The sequence below is a fragment of the Dipodomys ordii genome, unplaced genomic scaffold, assembly GCF_000151885.1.
Source record: "Dipodomys ordii isolate 6190 unplaced genomic scaffold, Dord_2.0 Scaffold20, whole genome shotgun sequence".
NCBI lineage: Eukaryota > Metazoa > Chordata > Mammalia > Rodentia > Heteromyidae > Dipodomys > Dipodomys ordii.
Window position 1 is genome coordinate 17,848,073 of NW_012267236.1, and position 18,443 is coordinate 17,866,515.

An 18,443-nucleotide genomic window follows, 5' to 3' on the forward strand; every position below is an offset into this window, starting at 1 on the left:
TAATTTTTCTTTTGAAAATTGTATGTTCAATTCATTTTCCCCCTTACTAATTGGCTTATTCTTTCCAGTAATTTTTGAGCTCTTTACATATTCTGGATTGTAATCTCTTTGTCAGATGAGTAGATGGAAAATGTTTTTTCTCCAATTCTGCAGGCTGTCTGTTCATTCTGGTCATTGTTTCCTTTGGTGTTCAGAAGTTTTTTAATTTAATAATATACCGTTTGTCAATTCTTTCTCTTATTTCCTGAGATTTTTGAGTCCTGTTTAGAAAGTCCTTACCTATGCCTAAATGCATTGTCAAGTGTTTCCCCTGGGTTACTTCTAGTAGTTTCTGTGATCCAGATCTTATATTAAGGGTGAGAGACAGGAATCTACTTTTAGTCTTCTATATGTGCATATCCAACTTTCTTGCACCGTTTGCTGAAAGGGCTATATTTTCTCCAACATGTTTTTGACATCTTTGTCAAATATCAAACAGCCTTAGCTGCATGGGCTTATTTCTAAGTCTTTTATACCACTAAAATGTTTTGTACCAGAACCAGAACCATGATATTTTTGTTACTATAGCTCTGTTGTATAATTTGAAGTCTGTTTTTTTGGCACCTCCAACATGGCATTTTTTTTTAATTCAAAAGGCCTTTTGTGCTGTGTGTGTGTGTGTGTGTGTGTGTGTGTGTGTGTGTGTGTATTGGGGTTTGAACTCAGTGTTTTGTGTTCTTGCTTAGTTTTTTCACTCAAGGTGGGCACTTTAATCACTTGAGCCACACCTACACTTCCAGTTTTTTTTTTTTTTGCTGGTTAATTGGAGAAAAGTGTCTCTTATAATTTCCTGACTGGGCTGGCTTTGAACCTTGATACTCAGCCTTCCAGGAAAATAGGATTACAGATGTGAGCCACTGGTGCATGGCTTTTTGGAGTCTTTATGCTTCCAGATGAAATTTAAGATTTTTTTTTCATTTCTATGAAGATTAACATTGGAATTTTGATGGAGATTGCGTTGAATCTGTAGATTGCTCTTGGTATTGTATCCATGTTCACAATATAAATTCTACAAGGCCATACCCCCAGGAGGTGGCATATTTTAGTTATCTTCTTTAATGAATGACTTTCTTGAATGTTTTATAGTTTATATTGAAGGAGTCTTTCATCTCCTTGAAGTTTTTTCCAAGCGTTCTATTTTGTGAGGTTATAATTGTGATAAATTATCTGATCCTTTTCTCATCTTGTTGATTATTAGTATATAAAAATTCTAATGACTTTTGTGTGTTAATGTTGTATATTCTTTCATTGCCAATAATGTTTATCAGATCTAAGCAACTTTCAATGGAGTCTTTAGGGTCTTTAAAGTATATGATTATATCATCAGAAAATAGAGATACTTTGACTTTTTCTTTTCCATTGGTAGCAGTTGTGAGTTACTCTTTTTTAACTCTAATTTTTTCAGTTTAGGTCTTTTCTCTGTTTTTTTTTTTTTTTTGGTTAGTTTCACTAAGAGTTCGTCTATCTTTGCTTTTCAAAGAACTAGATACTTTACTTTTCTATTTTTTTTCGGTCTTCATTTCATGAATTCCTACCCTTAGCTTATTTCTATCCATTTACTGATTGTGAGTTTTGGTTATTTCTAAGTGCTTGAAGTGTATCATTTATTTGAGATCTGTGTGTATGAGTGTGTGTTTTAACATAGGCATTAACAGTATTAACTAACTCTCTTTGATATGCCCCAAAGGGTCTAGTAAGTTCTGCTTTTATGCTCATTTGTTTCCAGGAACTTTTTAAAACATTTCTTCTCTTATTTCTTTAATGACCCATTGATTGTAAAAAGTGCCTTGCTCGGTCTGCAAGTGTTTGTATAGTTTCTGTAGTTTCTTATACTGTTGATTTCTAGTTCTATTGCATTGTGGTCTGATAAGACCACAGGAAGTTATTTCAGTGTTCTTATTTTTGTTAAGACTTATTTTATGTCTTAAGGATTTTAAGATCTATTTTGGACAAAGTTCTGTGGACCATAGAGAAAAATGTGTATTTTATTGTTGTTGTGTGGAATATTCTCTAGATATCTATTAAATATATTTAACCTAAGGCAACTTTAATTTTCATTTTTTGTTGATTTTTTATTCAGGATGGCCTATTGTTGGAAGTATTAAATTTATCCACTATTACTATCCAAGGACCAATTTTTGCTTTTATGTATGGTACTGTTTGTTTATGAAATTTAACATACTAAGATATATGCTGGTACATCTATGTTTACAATAGTTACATACACTTAATAGATGTTCCTTTTATCAATATAAAGTGATCACCTTTGTTTCATTTGACTAGCTTTCATTAGACTGCTGTTTTGTCAGATATGAGTATAGCAGCCTACTTGCCTTCCATCTCCATTCTCTAGGATATACTTTCTTCTTTTTTTTTTTTTTTTGATCTATGAGTTAACTTTTTTTAGGTAAGTTTTTTAAATGTGAAAATACTGCACAGAGGGGTTACAGTTCCACGAGCAAGGTAATGAGTCCATTTCCTATCAAGCATCCTTTCACTTTAAGCTTAGGTGTAGCTTTATTAGTGAAGTGAATTTCTTGTAGGTAACCAATGGCTGGGTTTTGTTTTGAATCCAGTCTGCCAGTTAGTGTCTTTTTATTGGTGAATTCAAACTACATTCATTGCTATTGTTGAAAGATATGTAGAAATTCCTGTCATTGTTATGCAACCTCATTTTTATAGTCATTTTCTTGTTTCCTTGACTGTTGAGATTTATTCTTTTCTGTATTTTCATTCTGTGTTTAGCATCCTCTCTTTATGTTTTTGTTGGTGGTGGTGGTCATGGGGCTTGAACTCTGGGCCTGAGCGCTGTCCCTCAGCTCTTTAACTCAAGGCTATCTAGTGCTCTACAACTTGAACCACAGTGCCACCTCTTGTTTTCTAGTGATTTTCTAATTGGAGATGAGTCTCACAGACTTTCTTGCCTGGGCTGGCTTTGAACCATGATCCTCAGATCTCAGCCTCCTGAGTATCTAGGATTACAGGTGTGAGCCACCGGTGCCCAGCAAGTGGAATTTTGTTAACTGTCTTCTGCAGTGCTGGATCAGTGGTCCTGGATTTCTTGAGTTTCTGTTTATCATGGAAGATTCTTTTCTTCCTTCTTCAACTACAAAGACTAGCTTAGCTGGATATAGTAACCTTCATTGGCTGTTATTTTCTTTTAGGGATTAGAATACCAAATTCAATGCTCTCTGTGCTTTTGGAAGTTTTGCTGATCATATTATTCTAATGGCTGTACCTTTATTTGTGACTTAATGAATTGCAACTTACCTCTTGTAGTCTTTATTTGCTTTGTATATTTAGTGTTTTAGTTATAATATAATGTGGATAATTCCTGTTTTGGTCTTGTCTGTTTTGTGTTCTAAAGCCTTCTGTACATGGACTCTCTTTCCCCTAATCTGGGAATTTTCCTACTATTATTTATGTTTGCTCTTCCATTAGCTTCTTCCCCTTCCTCTTTTTTATGCCTATGATTTGTATGTTTGGTATTTTAATAGGCTTCCATAAATCTTGTAAATTGTTGAAACTTTCTTTTTTTTCCTTTTCGTCTGAATGTTTTAATTTTCAAGCTCTTATATTGTGCCTTCAACTTGATCTACTCTGTTGCTTAGACTTTCAACTGAAGTTTTGTCTATTGAGTTTTGCATTTTCAGAACCTAAGTTTGATTTTTTCCAAAATATTTCTGTTTTATTCATCTTTTATGTCCTTCATTGTCTTCCATATTTCCTTCATTGTTTATTTGTATTATCTTGTAATTTCGTCTAGTGGGTTTTATTGATCTCTTTAATTTCAATTTTTAAAATCTTTGCCTGAGATTTCATCCACTTAGTTATCATTATAATCAGTTATTTTGGAATTGTTCATTTACTGGAAAAAATCATATATCCCCCCTTTAAAAATAGTTCTTGTCTTTCTGCCTTAGGATTCCTGCAAGGTTTGAATAACCTGTATTCTTTCTGTTGAAGTATACTCAGTTTCTGGTCAGACTGGATTATGGCAGAGTTACTATGTAGCCTCTCACTACTGGACTAGTGGTACTGCTTAGTAGCCAAATATCTTCCCCTGTGCTCAGGTCACCACCCCACTCAGTCACCAGCACAACTCAGAGACAACAATGGTGACTAGAGCCTCTTGTACTTTATAGCATTTGGGTTGAAGGTGTTATTAAGCAGAAAATGGGTCTAGCCATGGGTCAGTGCTCCTTTCCCATTAGAAGTTTCTCTTTTCCTGTACCAGAAGTAGCTAATGGCTGCAAGGAACTTCATAGGTTTCCTGCCTGTTCTTTGGGCCTCTGGTTGCTTCCCCAGCTACAGCAAGCATCCAACACTAAGAATCTTCCCCTGAGGATATCTGAGTGAGTGGACTGGAGAGGGACAAGTGAGAGAATCAGCACTTTTGAACCCAGTCCAGCAATTAACCACCATAAAAAAAGTGAGCCTGGTGAGTTCACATGACCCAGGGCCTATGCTGAATATACTCTGCCACCCATGGAATCAGAGCTCTATTTCCACAGCCGTGATCAGAAAATGAGTCTTGTTCCTCACCAGAGATGGAAGACCAGAGAAAACGTCAATACTCAAACTCTTTGCTGCTCAAACATCTCAATGGAACCATGTTAGATGCCTTCCTTAAGATGGCACTTAAAAATATGAAGAAAAAGAAAACATCTTGCTTTGAATCTGCCACACAGAAGTAGTAACTACCACACCAAATCCCCGCACAGTGTTTAAGGCTCAGAAGTTTGGGCTTATCTTGTTAGCTAGGAATGACAGCCTGTCCCCAGTGACATGTAGCCTCTTTGTGGTTGTGACCGTGGCTTCTCCTCCTTTACCACAGTAGCTGAGTTTGGAGCTGAAAACACTTTCCTGCATTTCTCTGTTACCTTTTCCTATGTCACTATGCTGTTCAGCTATCCTATCACCTCTATTATGATGCCTGATGGCTCCTCCATTTCTCTGATAGAAATATAGCTCCTCTTTTGATATCCTGATTGTTCTCTTTCACAAAGTGGATCATCCCACTCTATATTTTAATTTTATGATAAATATTCTAAAGGGTATAATGATAAGATCTTCCTTAGGAAAGCTGGGAATAATAGGTACAGTTTTCTTCCCTGGAAGGGAAGACCAGATTGCTATGTGCAGAGTCAGAGGCTAGGCAGGTCTGGAAGGGCTGGGTGTGGTCAGAGGTCATGGAGAATTTCAAAACTTGATATAGAGCTGCTATAGCCTATCTTCTTGTCTTGCAGGCTGAGCAGCCTGGGTTTTAGTACAGAACTGCTTTGGACAGGATCTATTGTTCCTAGTGGGTATACTTGTGGGGGCAGGAGGTTTTTAAACCTATAATAGTTGATCTGCAATCTCATGACCTCTGCTATGTGGCACAATGTGAGGTTTGAGATATATATATGTATATATATATATATATATATATATATATGTATGTATGTATATATATTGCAAAGGGGCACCACTTCCTGCACTGTGTCTAATTTGTGAATCATTGCCTTGAAAATTGGGTCTCATTAGCATCACATAGAGAAGAAGGAAATGAATGCAAGAGAGAATTAATGAGAGAGGAACAGGGAAAGAGAAAATGATTACTTGACTTTTCCAAGTATCTGCTGCTAGAATGGTAAACTAGGTTTTACATGTATATTTTAAGTGATTTTTATCTTACATAAAAGTTTCAACATACACACACAATTAAAAGGTTTCTGAAATGAAGAAGAAAGTTAGATGCTTTAATAGCATTTACAAAAAAATGTGGAAACTGCTGGGTACTGGTGGCTCATGCCTATAATCCTAGCTCTTCAGGAAGCTGAGATCTAAGGATCACAGTTAGAAATAATCCTGGACAGGAAAGCATGAGACACATATCTTCAACTAGCTTTCAAAAGGCCAGAAGTAGAGCTATAGCTTAACTGGTAAAGTGCCAGTCTTGAGCAAGAAAGCTAAGGACAGTGCTCTGCTTTCAAGCTCCAGTGTTGGTATACACACACACACACACACACACACACACAATGTGGAAATTATTATCAGTAAATATTATATAATAATCATTTCATTGCTTATGCTAAGAAATAAAATAAAAATTAGAGTACAAAAGTACTTTGTGCACTATAAAGTGTTGTAGTGTTAGAAGGCATCATTACCTTACTGTTCCTAGAAATGCCTCTTTTGTGGATCGAATGCTTAAACCTCCACCATAGCTATATGGATGGTCCAACCTTCAATGTGATTCTGTGTGACATAGGGCCTTCATGGAAGTAATTCAAGTGAAGTGTGGTTTAAGTTGAACCCCAGCCTAATTGGGCTGGTTCCTTTGTAAGAAGAGAAAGACATAACAAAGAACTCTCTTCTTCTCTCTCTCTCTGTCTTTTAAATACCAAAGAGAATGAATTGGTTATACACAGCTCATCTTTGAAATAGTTGGTGATTTTCCTCCCACCCTCTGGTCATAGGAATTTGGCTAGTTTTCTTCTATTGCAGGATAGTGCTTAAGAGAATAGATGAGCTGAAGAATTCACTTTTCTTTTCTTTTCTTTTTTTTTTTTGTCGGTCGTGGGGCTTGAACTCTGGGCCTGGGCGCTGTCCCTCAGCTCTTCAGCTCAAGGCAAGCGCTCTACCACTTGAGCTACAGTGCCACTTCCGGTTTTCTGGTGGTTTATTGGAGATAGGAGTCTCATGGTCTCTCCTGCCCGGGCTGGTTTTGAACCGTGATCCTCAGATCTCAGCCTTCTGAGTAGCTAGGATTACAGGCGTGAGCCACCAGTGCCCGGCTTGTTTGTTTGTTTCTTTGGGTCCGGTCATGGGGCCTGAACTCTGGGCCTGGGCACTGTCCCTTAGCTCTTCAGCTCAAGGCTAGCGCTCTACCACTTGAGCCACAGCGCCACTTCCGGCTTTTTTCTTTTTGCTTATGTGGTGCTGAGGAATCGAACCCAGGGCCTCTGGCATGCAAGGCATGCGCTCTACTACTGAGCCACCTTCCCATCCCCTCGCTTTTCTTTTTTTTTGGGGGGTGGGGCCCATTCGTGGGGCCTGAACTCTGGGCCTGGGCGCTGTCCCTCAGCTCTTCAGCTCAAGGCTAGTGCTCTACAACTTGAGCCACAGTGCCACTTCCAGCTTTTTCTTTTTGCTTATGTGGTGCTGAGGAATTGAACCCAGACCTCATGCATGCAAGGCAAGCGCTCTACCACTGAGCCACCTTCCCAGCCCTGAAGAATTCACTTTTCAACCACTAAAGGTGAAGGAAGACTAAACGCTGGCCCTGAAGTGGTGATTTGTTGATTGTGACTGTTAATAGTAGCTTCAGCCCAGCCAAGTTCTCATCAATGGTCATTGTTAATGTCATTCATTGAGGCCCTAGGTTAATAGTTCTATTAATAATTACTACAAATGAACATTTTTGCACATATGCCATCATATTTAATTATGTATAATCAGATCTTCCCCCAATAATATTGCTTATGAAGCAGATTTATGTAAATAATAAAACACAAGCCTTAACTCTAACTATTCTATATTATCATCTTACTTTCTGTTTCAGTGCCCAGATCATGGGTACATTTTTTCAGGATTTTAAACCATTTTTTGCCAGGCGCCGGTGGCTCATACCTGTCATCCTAAGTACTCAGGAGGCTGAGATCTGAGGATCGCGGTTCAAAGCCAGCCTGGGCAGGAAAATTCATGAGACTCTTATCTCCAATAAACCTCTAGAAAATCAGAAGTGGTGCTGTGGCTCAAGTGGTAGAGTGCTAGCCTTGAGCTGAAGAGCTGAGGGACAGTGCCCAGGCCCAGAGTTCAAGCCCCACAACAGACCAAAAAAAAATCATTTTTCTATTATGCATAGTAGACCACAATATTAAGAATGATAGTTTTGAATTTGTTTTAAACTCTTACAAATTTTCTACAGATTGATATATATTTATTCTTTAATTTGTAAATTGTATTAGAACTTAAATAAAGAGAAAAAAGCCCTCCTTCCCCCAAAATGCAAATATTTTGTCCAAGGCATGCAGTGACAGACATAAATAAACAAGGTTTATTAACTGGGTTTCTCTGATTCGAGAATGGAGTCAAGTGCTTATTCTTAGAAACCTATTTATTTGTGACATGTATTGTTTCTGGCACTGAACAAGACACTGAGAATATGGAGTTCATGAGAACAGTCCTGAATAAGAATGTGTTTTCTTCAATTAAAAATACTCTACTTGTTCTAGCAGGAGACATGGATAAATATTGTGCTTATATTTCATGCACATTGAAGTGAACTCAGGGAAACCTGAATCAACTTTCTAGACTTACCTGCCTTCACTGGCTTGCAGTAACTTAATTTTAGAGGCCATAGAGCTAAGCAGTACATATACTACGCTCCCACTATCTTTACTTTTGATAACAGCTCTGAATTTTGGGACATGACAGCAATGTTTCTGAATCATGGTTTAGGGATCCAGAAACCACTTTTGTCCAGCTCAAACTGCACAACATCACCTACCCTTCACTTGGGTCTGCGCAGTTGCCAATGAGTGACATTTTTGGCATCAAAGGTGTAAAATTCCACCTTCAGAGCATGCTGCAAGGCTATCTTCAGATTATGTGTCCTACAAAAAACCATAAAGTTTGATTATGTTACACAGATCACCTAATTCTGCCCTTATCACCTTTTTCCTGCCTCAGACTACCCTACTTCTGTATACTGTAAAACATCCTTAGAACATTACTTTTCTCTTGGCTTGGCTGTTCCATGAGGGAACTTTTTCTTTTCCTTTTGGGCAACTTTATTTATTTATAGTCTTGGTTGATACAGAATAATGTTATGTATTTATGGAGTTCAGAATAATAATTCGATGCAGTCATACATTGTGTAATGATAAATTCAGGGGAATTAGCATTTCTATCTCCTTAAATGTTTAACATGTCTTTTCACTGGGACTATCTCCTGCCTTTTAGTTCTTTGTAAAATATTTGGAATCTCCTTTGCCTCCATCCCAGGCATTCAGAAGGACTGTGCTTTGGTGAGTTGTTCTGGCTGGGTTCCACTGTGACTCAGCTATGCCCAAGGACTGGGCAACTACTGAGCAATGGGAAGTGAAGGGATTCTGATGCAGCTGGTCTCCAGGGCCATTAGGAATAGGCCGGCCTCCCTCTGTCTAGTGAAAAGCAGAAGCTATCCGGCCATTTTCTTTAGTATAAGATTCAAGAATTGGATAAATGGATATAGGGACCAGAGAGAGGTCATGGATTGGGGCAATAGGGTTGATAGATGATTTAATTTTTTTCAAAGAAAACCATGAACTCAAATGGCTACTGCAGCTAATGCTTTCCATGAGAAGGCTGAAGGCTCTTCGGGTATGATCATACTTAGCTTTTACTGGCTTACTTGAATGAAGACCTAGTCTTCCATTTTCCCTCAGAATTATTATGGTTTTAATAAACAATAATGAGAATTAAATTTTATGTTAGCATATGTGAATGGTGTAAGGACATTTCACTTTAGTAATTCTATAGATTCATTCATCTTGAACAATTTTTCACACACACACACACTTGAAATTTGAAATTTTGCACTCTCATGCTAATGGATCCTTTCTCTTTTGCGAAACTTATTCCAGTGACTGGCATGCTTTGTGATAGGGGGTGGGGTGGGAGGAGGGAAATTGACCTGGTTTGGTAACATGCGTACCTTCCAGACTTTATTTTTCTCAAAGGCAATGATCACTAACATGTTGAGATCTTTACTTTCATATTTCTAAATTATGCTTATTTCTTTATGTGTTTTCATTTATACCATTTGTACTATTGTATTTGTACATAAATACAAAATGCTCTATAAAACAAATGTTGGTCATAATGAATCAAAAGGGAGAAACCATAGTGCCCACTACCCCATCAAGACAGGGAAACTGAATTCACCCAGACAACTTCCACACATCCTGCCTAGGCACTGTTAGAGAAGCCAGATGAGCCAGTGGTGGGGGCTGGGTCAGGATCTCAAATTTGTGAAGGGTCACAAATTATGGCTGCCATGTTTGATGTAGTCACCTTCGATGGACATGAACTCAAGAAATGTCCCACTCTTTTCCCAAGAATTGTGATTCTGTGAAATTTAAGCCATATCTTATCGGCAGGCACTAAAGGCTACAATATACAGTGGAACCACATTTTATATGATTGTAGGCTTTTAGTCGACTACAGAAATGTAAACATGACCCATCTAATGCCTTTTTAATAGCTTCTATTTCTGGACATTAACCAAAGTTTGCATCTTTCGTAGTAACAGATTTGCTCTACAGACCAATTTCTCCCTTATGAATTCTATTAAAGATCTGACCTCCACCCCTACTGGTTCTTTTATTTCCTTGTTCCAGTGAATTGATCTGTAAGTTTGTGGAAACTAGAGTTTGGGTAAAGTAGTATTTATCATGTTTTAATTGATCACATTGCCTTGGCTAGCTTTCAGGTTGACCCCATCTGACTACCTGCATGTTAAGATATTAAAAACTCTTTCTTAGATATACTGACCAAGGAAAACTATGCTCTCCTTTGTGCTCATCATGAATTGGCTGCTTTTTCAGCCTGACAGATAGATAGTAGGCAACCCCTTTTCAGACTTGAGAAGTATGAACTCCATGCTGACCAGTATGAGTTCCTTCTTTCCTTTCAATAACTTCTGTGGTAAGTAGTGATATCTCTATGCTTTGGCCCTAGTACCCCTGCCCTGCTAGGTTCTCTGCCTCTTCTTCCTTCCTGAGTTTGCTTTACCCAACTTGGCCATTTGACATTTTCTAGACGAAATAAATACAGAGAAAAGTATAAATAACGCTGCCTATTTATTTGGGTTTAAATTCAAATCCTCTTGTTTTTCGGTACTGAGGTTTGAACTGAGAGTAAGCAGATGCTCTACCATCTGAGCCACACCCCTAGACCTTTTCTGCTTCCATTATTTTTTAATAGAGTTTTGCACTTTTTGCCAGAGCTTGCCTCAGACTTTCATCCTCCTAGCTATGCTATTCAGTAGCCTGAATTATAGGTGTGCACCACCACACCTGGCCATCAAGTCCTTTCTGTTGTGTTAATAAAGGAAGGCAAGAAGATGTAATGGAAAGAACACAGGCTAAACTTGTCTGGGAATATCTGCTCTGAGATTCAAAGTACTCAACATGTAAAGATAAGACCGCTCACTCTTTATTGAGTAGTCAACAAAATTAAGCAAGATAAATTAAAAATATATGGCATACAGTTTCACTTAGAAGTAAATAATGTGTACCATATGACCTACCAATTTTACTCCTTGAAAGGTACTCAAGAGAAATGAAAGCATATGTCTACACAAAAGCTTATACATAAATGTTGACAGCAGCTTTAATTAATTCTAGCACCAAATGGAAGCATGCCCAAAGCTCATCAACAGGTCAATGGATACACAAATTAAGGTACAGATGGTCTCCAAGTTATGATAGTTCAACTTAATGACTTTTTTGACTTGACAGTGGTGTGAATTTAGCGCACATTCTGTAGAAACCATACTTTGAATGTTGGCTTTTACCTGGGTGAGTTATAAAGGCGACCGCATTTTGTGGCATCATCTGCTAGGCAGTAGCAACAGACCACAGCTTCCTGTCAGCAATATAATCACAAAGATAAAAAACCAGAGCCCTGCATTGCCCTGTATCGCTCAGCTTTGATGATTGGGAGGTTAAATGCATTGTTTCAACTTACCATGCATTTATCATAAATTGGTAGCATCAGTATATTCATAGAATGAAATTCTACTCAGTGGTAAAGAAAGTTAAGTGTTGAGCTGCGTGTGGTGATACATGCCCATAATCCCCACATTTGAGAGGCGGAAGCAGGAAGATCAAGAGTTCCAAGCCACCCTGTGTTACACAGCAAGACCCCGTCCATCCCTGAAAGGAACATTAACTGTTGACATATGCCTTATCAAGGTGACTCAGAAACATGCCTAGAGGAAGAAGCTAGACGTGGTCTGTACTGAATGATGCCATGGTCATCCTAGGAAAGGCACATCTACTGTCTTATTTTTGAGACAAAGTCTTGTTCTATAGCCCAATCGGGCTTCAGTCTCACGATCCTTCCGCCGGAATGCTGGGATCATGGGCGCCTACCTCCGTGCCCGGCTCAAACTTTCAGAAGTTGACTTATGTACCTTGGCTCCCTGGTGCCTCAGATGGGTGATTCTAAAAGTATATTTTTATACCATTTCTCAAAGGCTCCCACTGAGATCAAGTATTGTCACCTACAAGTAACGTATTCAATGCTACACTGACAAACTGGATCCCTTCCCAGGATTTCTAGTCTATCCTTCCCTGCCTGCTTCCCAAGATGTCTGATACCTGCCAAACACATCATTTCACTTAAAATACCATCTCAGGGTTTTGAGACAATCTAAACTAGGGCAGTGATAGTGTTTGTAAAGGTGAATATAATTCAAGGTTGATTCGAAAATGGTTTCAAATACACACATGCACACACATATGCACACACACACACACACACACACACACACACAATTGAGAGGGGTCACTTGTGTTGCATAAGAGATTATTCTTACATAGCTGGCCTTAAAGGTCACAAACAAATTTGAAAGGTGACTCATATGGAACCCAAAAGATGAAAGTAATGAAGGAGGGGGAGAGAATAAGCAAGAATAAGAGAAAATATGTTAGTCATACAGAGTGGAGTGACCCCCCTACCCCCCAGTCGCTCTTCTCAATGACAGAACTGTGTTATGGGAATGGAGTTAATTAACAGGTAAATCACTCGTCAGCTGACTGTGAATGTGATGCATCTCTCATTAGTGTTGTGGGTTCTCAAAGCAGGCTTCCCACTGCTTCTGTCCTGAGAGAGTACTCTGAATGGAGCTCTTTCATACCATGGCTACAATAAGAGAGAAAATAGAACTTCTCAATAACTTTCCTCAGGCACAGTTGCAAATTTCAGAGCAGAGTCCACAGTCTGGTTTTAATGACTTTGACTAAATTCACATTCAGTGCCTGGTTTAGAGCTTGCAGTGTTAATATTTTGTACATTGGGCCAATTCTCTGGTGATTTTAATATTTCATTTATCGACTGATTTAACTTTTAATAGTATCCAAAGTCATCTCATTAGATAATAGTGCTGAAAGAATGTGCTATAATAGCCGTCCTGTTGTTCAAGGAAATTCAATTTGGACAGATGTAGCCTAAGGCAAGAGGGAATTGTAATCTTTAAAATATTTTCCATCCTATATACCAAACAAGTTTTAGCTTCTCTCATTCTTGACTTTGACATGACAGAGAATCTCCAGAGATCTGGTAGGAGCGATGCACAAATATATCTGGGCATGGCTGATGGTCACTGCTATATTATAGTACTTGCATGCTGTGTCTTAATCACAACAACATTCAGCATGTTTTCAAGGACTAGGATTCTGTCTAACTAATCTTCGAATCCTTACTCTACAAGGTAGGAACTTATTAAATATTTGACTTGAACTGAACTTGAACTTCTGTTTCCAGGCACACAGAGAGCTCTGTCCTTGGTTCTGAAATGTTAATGGTTTCAGTCAACAACTTCAATGGTTTTGTAGATGATCTCTTCAGCCCTAAAAGTGGTAAAGCCAGAAAGGATCATAAAGACATTGGGCAACAGAATTAGTATAACAAAGATCTTTTCATGCTCTAGCATCCTCAATCTATAAGAACTGTAGCAGATAAATGATTCTGTTACGAGATTTGTTACTGGAAGGCAGCAACATTGTTCCTTTCCCTATCCCCAATGAAAGTGGTAGGAAAGTCAGGACATATGAAAGAAACATACTTAAGGTCTTTTTGAAAAGATTTTTATTCTTATTATAAAGGTGATATGCAGAGGGGTTACAGGTCCATAAGTCAGGTATATATTTAAGGTCTTTTGCTGATGAACAGTTCGGTGCTGACAATAATCTAGTCTTTTGAAAAGCTAACTTTTTTTTCAGCCACTGGGTGTAAATCAGCTTTTCAGGCCCCAGGGGTGTTGGTTCTGTGTGATGAGACCATTTTTGAGCCTCTTCCTCAGCCCTGGGACCTGTGCCAGTCAAAGTCAATTAAAATCTCAGGTGCAAAAAGACAGCTTCTCTGGGGATATAAAAACATCAGTTTGATTGTTTCTTTCATGTAAAACTATTTATTGAGAAGCTTTTTTCTGCTGGACAGCTCTGTGATGCAGAGTAACCTGAGCCTTGGTCCATCGTCCCATGAAATTTACTGTAGAATAACAATAAGGCAGAAGGACAACTGAACAAAGCAAGGCATTGTGAATAAACCTTTGCAAGTGTAGGCCAGTCAATGCGTAGTGTACACTTCTTCTTCATTGTTTAAAAATTGTTTTTGATTTTCCAATATCTTTCTTGGATGAATAGAATTCAACATCTTAAACTTCAATGAATCTAAGAATCACCTTCCAGACAATCAGTAGATCCTGGGTGTGGGACTGAGAACGTGGATGTTCAGGGTGGGGTGATATTGATGGTGTTGGATGTATAGCTCGATTGTAAGTAAGACATCAGAAAAGTCTCTTAGGGCTTTCCTAAAAGGAAAGAGAAGGCATAGTGAGGTGTAGGGGGGGCTGCTGTGGACTCAGCAGTAGCAGGACTAAAGGCAAGTATAAAAGCTTACTGTATTTGTAGCAGTCCCATATGAGGCTGAGTTATTTCCTCTCTGATCAGGATGTTTCTTCTGACGGTTTAGCTGGACAAGCCAAAACTCCCTCCCTACTTTATTCCCTCCATCTCCCTCCCTTTCTCATCAATTTTTCTTATGTATCCCCCCAAAAGCTGTTTATTCTGAAATTAAGGCCCCTTCTCCAAATAGCCTGGCTTGTTTTGGGGATAAGAACTGTAAGTTATCTGCTAGAATGGAGGGCAAGACAAAGAAACAAGACACATTGCAGCTTCTTGCTGCATTATTTGGTTACTCTTCACAAGCATTTCTTGTTAGATATAAAGACACAAGATAGTTGTCTGGGTGGATGGTAGGAAGAGCTATCTTTAGGTAGTTATAATTCATAATCAATCCAACTTATATACAAGTGTTGGAAACAGATTTTGGTAAGAGCCGTGGAAAATAATCTCACATCCCTTGACTTCAAAAAGACTTCACAGATTCTCTCTGATTTCCTCTAATCTGTGGGTGCCTATATTTTAGAATCATACAGGTTCAAAGCTGAAAAATTACTTGCCCTATAGGAATTCACTATTGCATAGGGTGACTAGACAGACAGAGAAATAATGACTATGTCAGGAAGAAATGTCCCAGTGTGAGCCAGTACCTGCTCCCTACTAGATTTGTTAAGTAAATATATGATAAACCTGTCTCTTATATCCCTTATTAGGAGTAATGGAGTTGCACTTGCCTGTGTGGCAGAGACTAGATTTTATGATGTATCTTGACAGCATCCTTGTAATAGTTCCAACCACTCCACAGGCTCTACCATTTCTTGTGCACTCAAAAATTGCTATCCCTTTACTAGTTCTGACTTTGAGAATTGCCTTCTGGTTCTGGGTTTTCCTCTCAGGCCATCTTGGGTACTGACCCTCACAGTTGGATGTGTAGGGTTCTCCTCCAGAGATCCTAGTTTAGCAGGTAGGACACCATAGGACACGAGCCACAGAAGTTGAAGGGAAGGGGAGCTGAAATCTGACTTGGAAAAACCATGTGGATGAAATACTTGAGATAGAGTTTGATATCAGGTGGTAATTATACCACATAGAACAAGAGCTATGGCTATAAATATGTAAAGATCCATCTTCTGAGCTGGGTGCCGGTAGCTCATGCCTATAATCCTAGTTTCTCAGGAGGCTGAAGAATAGAGGCAGGTTTCCTCTTAGATTATTCATGGAAGATAAAAGTTCGCTCCTCCTGCTGGATGCCTGTGGCTCTCACCTGTAATCCTAGCTACTCAGGAGGCTGAGATCTGAAGATCACGGTTCAAAGTCAGCCTGGGCAGGAAAGCCTGTGAGACTCTTATCTCGAATTAACCACCAGAAAACCAGAAGTGGAGCTGTGGCTCAAGCAGTAGAGCACTCGCCTTGAGCTGAAGAGCACAGGGACAGGGCCCAGGCCCAGAGTTCAAGCCCCATGACCGACAGAAAAAAAAAGTTCATTTTTCCTGAACTTTATTTCAATTCCACCATCTACAGGTCAGGACAGTGAGTAGCTACAGGGGTTTTCAAACCTGCTGTCTGGAAGGCAACCTTTTTCCCTATGTTCTAAGTCCACTCTCATCTGCTTCTGAATGAATATTCAGTTGGGATGAAGAAATCTGTTTCTCTCCACCCATGATATAGATGTGATTATGATGTAGGTGCCACCCTGCTATAAGGCTGGACACAAATGTTACTCTTCCATGAAACTCACACCTGCCCCTGCTCACCTCAGGTGAGATGCAAATTCTGATGTTTTTTTACTATGTGTGTGTATATAAAAATATATACACTTTACTTATATTGATATCTATATTATCATATGCAAATACATAAGTATTTTATATATATATATATTGTTTTATATACACTAAACAGAATTTACAACTTGACTTAAAAGTGACAGTGATGATATCCTCAGTTGCTCATATTGTAAAATTCTAGGCTGCCACTTCTTTTCCTGCCACTGGAATTAGTAATAATATTTTACAGTGTTAAGATAGAATATGTTTCATTATTTAGGAAACCTTAACATGATGATGTAGAAAGATATTGAAATTCTAAGCTTAGATTTTTTTAAAAAAAAACTAGTTTTAATGGCTGTCAGAGCTGAAAAGGATTGCTCACAAAGAACTGCCAATCTCAGTGGGAGAAGAGGATTGGTAACTGTGTTTACTAAATTATACTTGCGTTTTTGAATGTCATCCACCAATTATGAACAGTTCTTGTTGAAATTGGGCTAGTAAATTTCCATCCTCTTATGAAAGGTGGTTATTCTTGCAAACAAATTGGAAGATATTTCATTTTTACATCTTTAAATGAATGGATTAAAACCACATTAAACCATCATTTTGAAGATTTTTTTAAAAAGAATTCTAGGGACTTCTGCTTAAGTGTACATATCCAAATGCTACTGTATTTGATAGACCAACTATGTTGGCAAAAATATAGTGATGGCAATATCAAGCATCGAAATAGAAACAGCAATAAGAGACCTCCCATCTAAGAAAAGCCCAGGACTGGATTGAGTTACAGTGGAATTCTACAAGGCCTTCAAAGCAGAACGCATACCAATACTCCTCCAACTCTTCAATGAAATTGAAAGAGAAGGTTCAGTACCAAACTCTTTCTATGAAGCCATAGTAACCCTCATCCACAAACCAGGCAGGGACTCATCAAAGAGAGCTATAGACCATTTCTTTGATGAACATTGATGCAAAACTTCTCAACAAAATTTTGGCCAATCCACTTCAACAATTCATCCAAAAAATCATACACCACAAACAAACAGGATTCATTTCAATATCAATGTCAAATTTCAAACCCTAATACAAAGCTATAGTAATCAAAACAGCTTGGTACTGGCTTAGAATGGACCTGAAGACCAGTGGAATAGGATTGAAAACCCAGAAATGAACCACAGACCTATAGCCATCTAATCTTCGATAAGGGAGCTAAAAAAATAGAATGGAAGAAAGACAGCCTCTTCAGTAAATGCTGGCAAAACTGGTTAACTACTTGTAGAAAACTAAAGCTAGATCCTTATATATCACCCTGCACCAGAATCAACTCCAAATGGATCAAAGACCTCGGAGTTAAAGCAGACACTCTGGATGGAATAGGAGAAACCCTAGGTCTCCTTGGCACAGGCCGAAATTTTCTTAAAAGAGACTCAGAAACACAACAAATCAAAGAAAGGTTGGACAAATGGGACTGCATGAAATTGCAGCGTTTCTGCATGGCAAAGGACATAGCTAGTAAGATCAACAGAAAGCCCACGGATTGGGAGAAGATCTTCACTAGCCATACAACAGACAAGGGTCTCAAATCTAAAATATACCTGGAACTCAAAAAATTAAATTCCCCAACAACAAATCCTCACAGAAGCAACTGCCTAATAAATAAGTGGGCTAAAGATTTAAAGAGAAACTTCTCTGAAGAGGAAAGAAGGATGGCCAATAGACACATGCATTGCAAATCAAAACAGCATTGAGATACCACCTCACCCCAGTTAGAATGGCTATAATCAAGAATTCTAATTACAATAGATGATGGAGGGGATGTGGACAGAAGGGAACCCTACTCCATTGTTGGTGGGAGTCTAAACTTATTCAACCACTTTGGAAAGTAGTATGGAGGTTCCTCAAAAGACTCCGCATACAGTTCCCCTATAACCCACAATCCCACTTTGGGGCATTTACCCAAATGATCACAAACAAG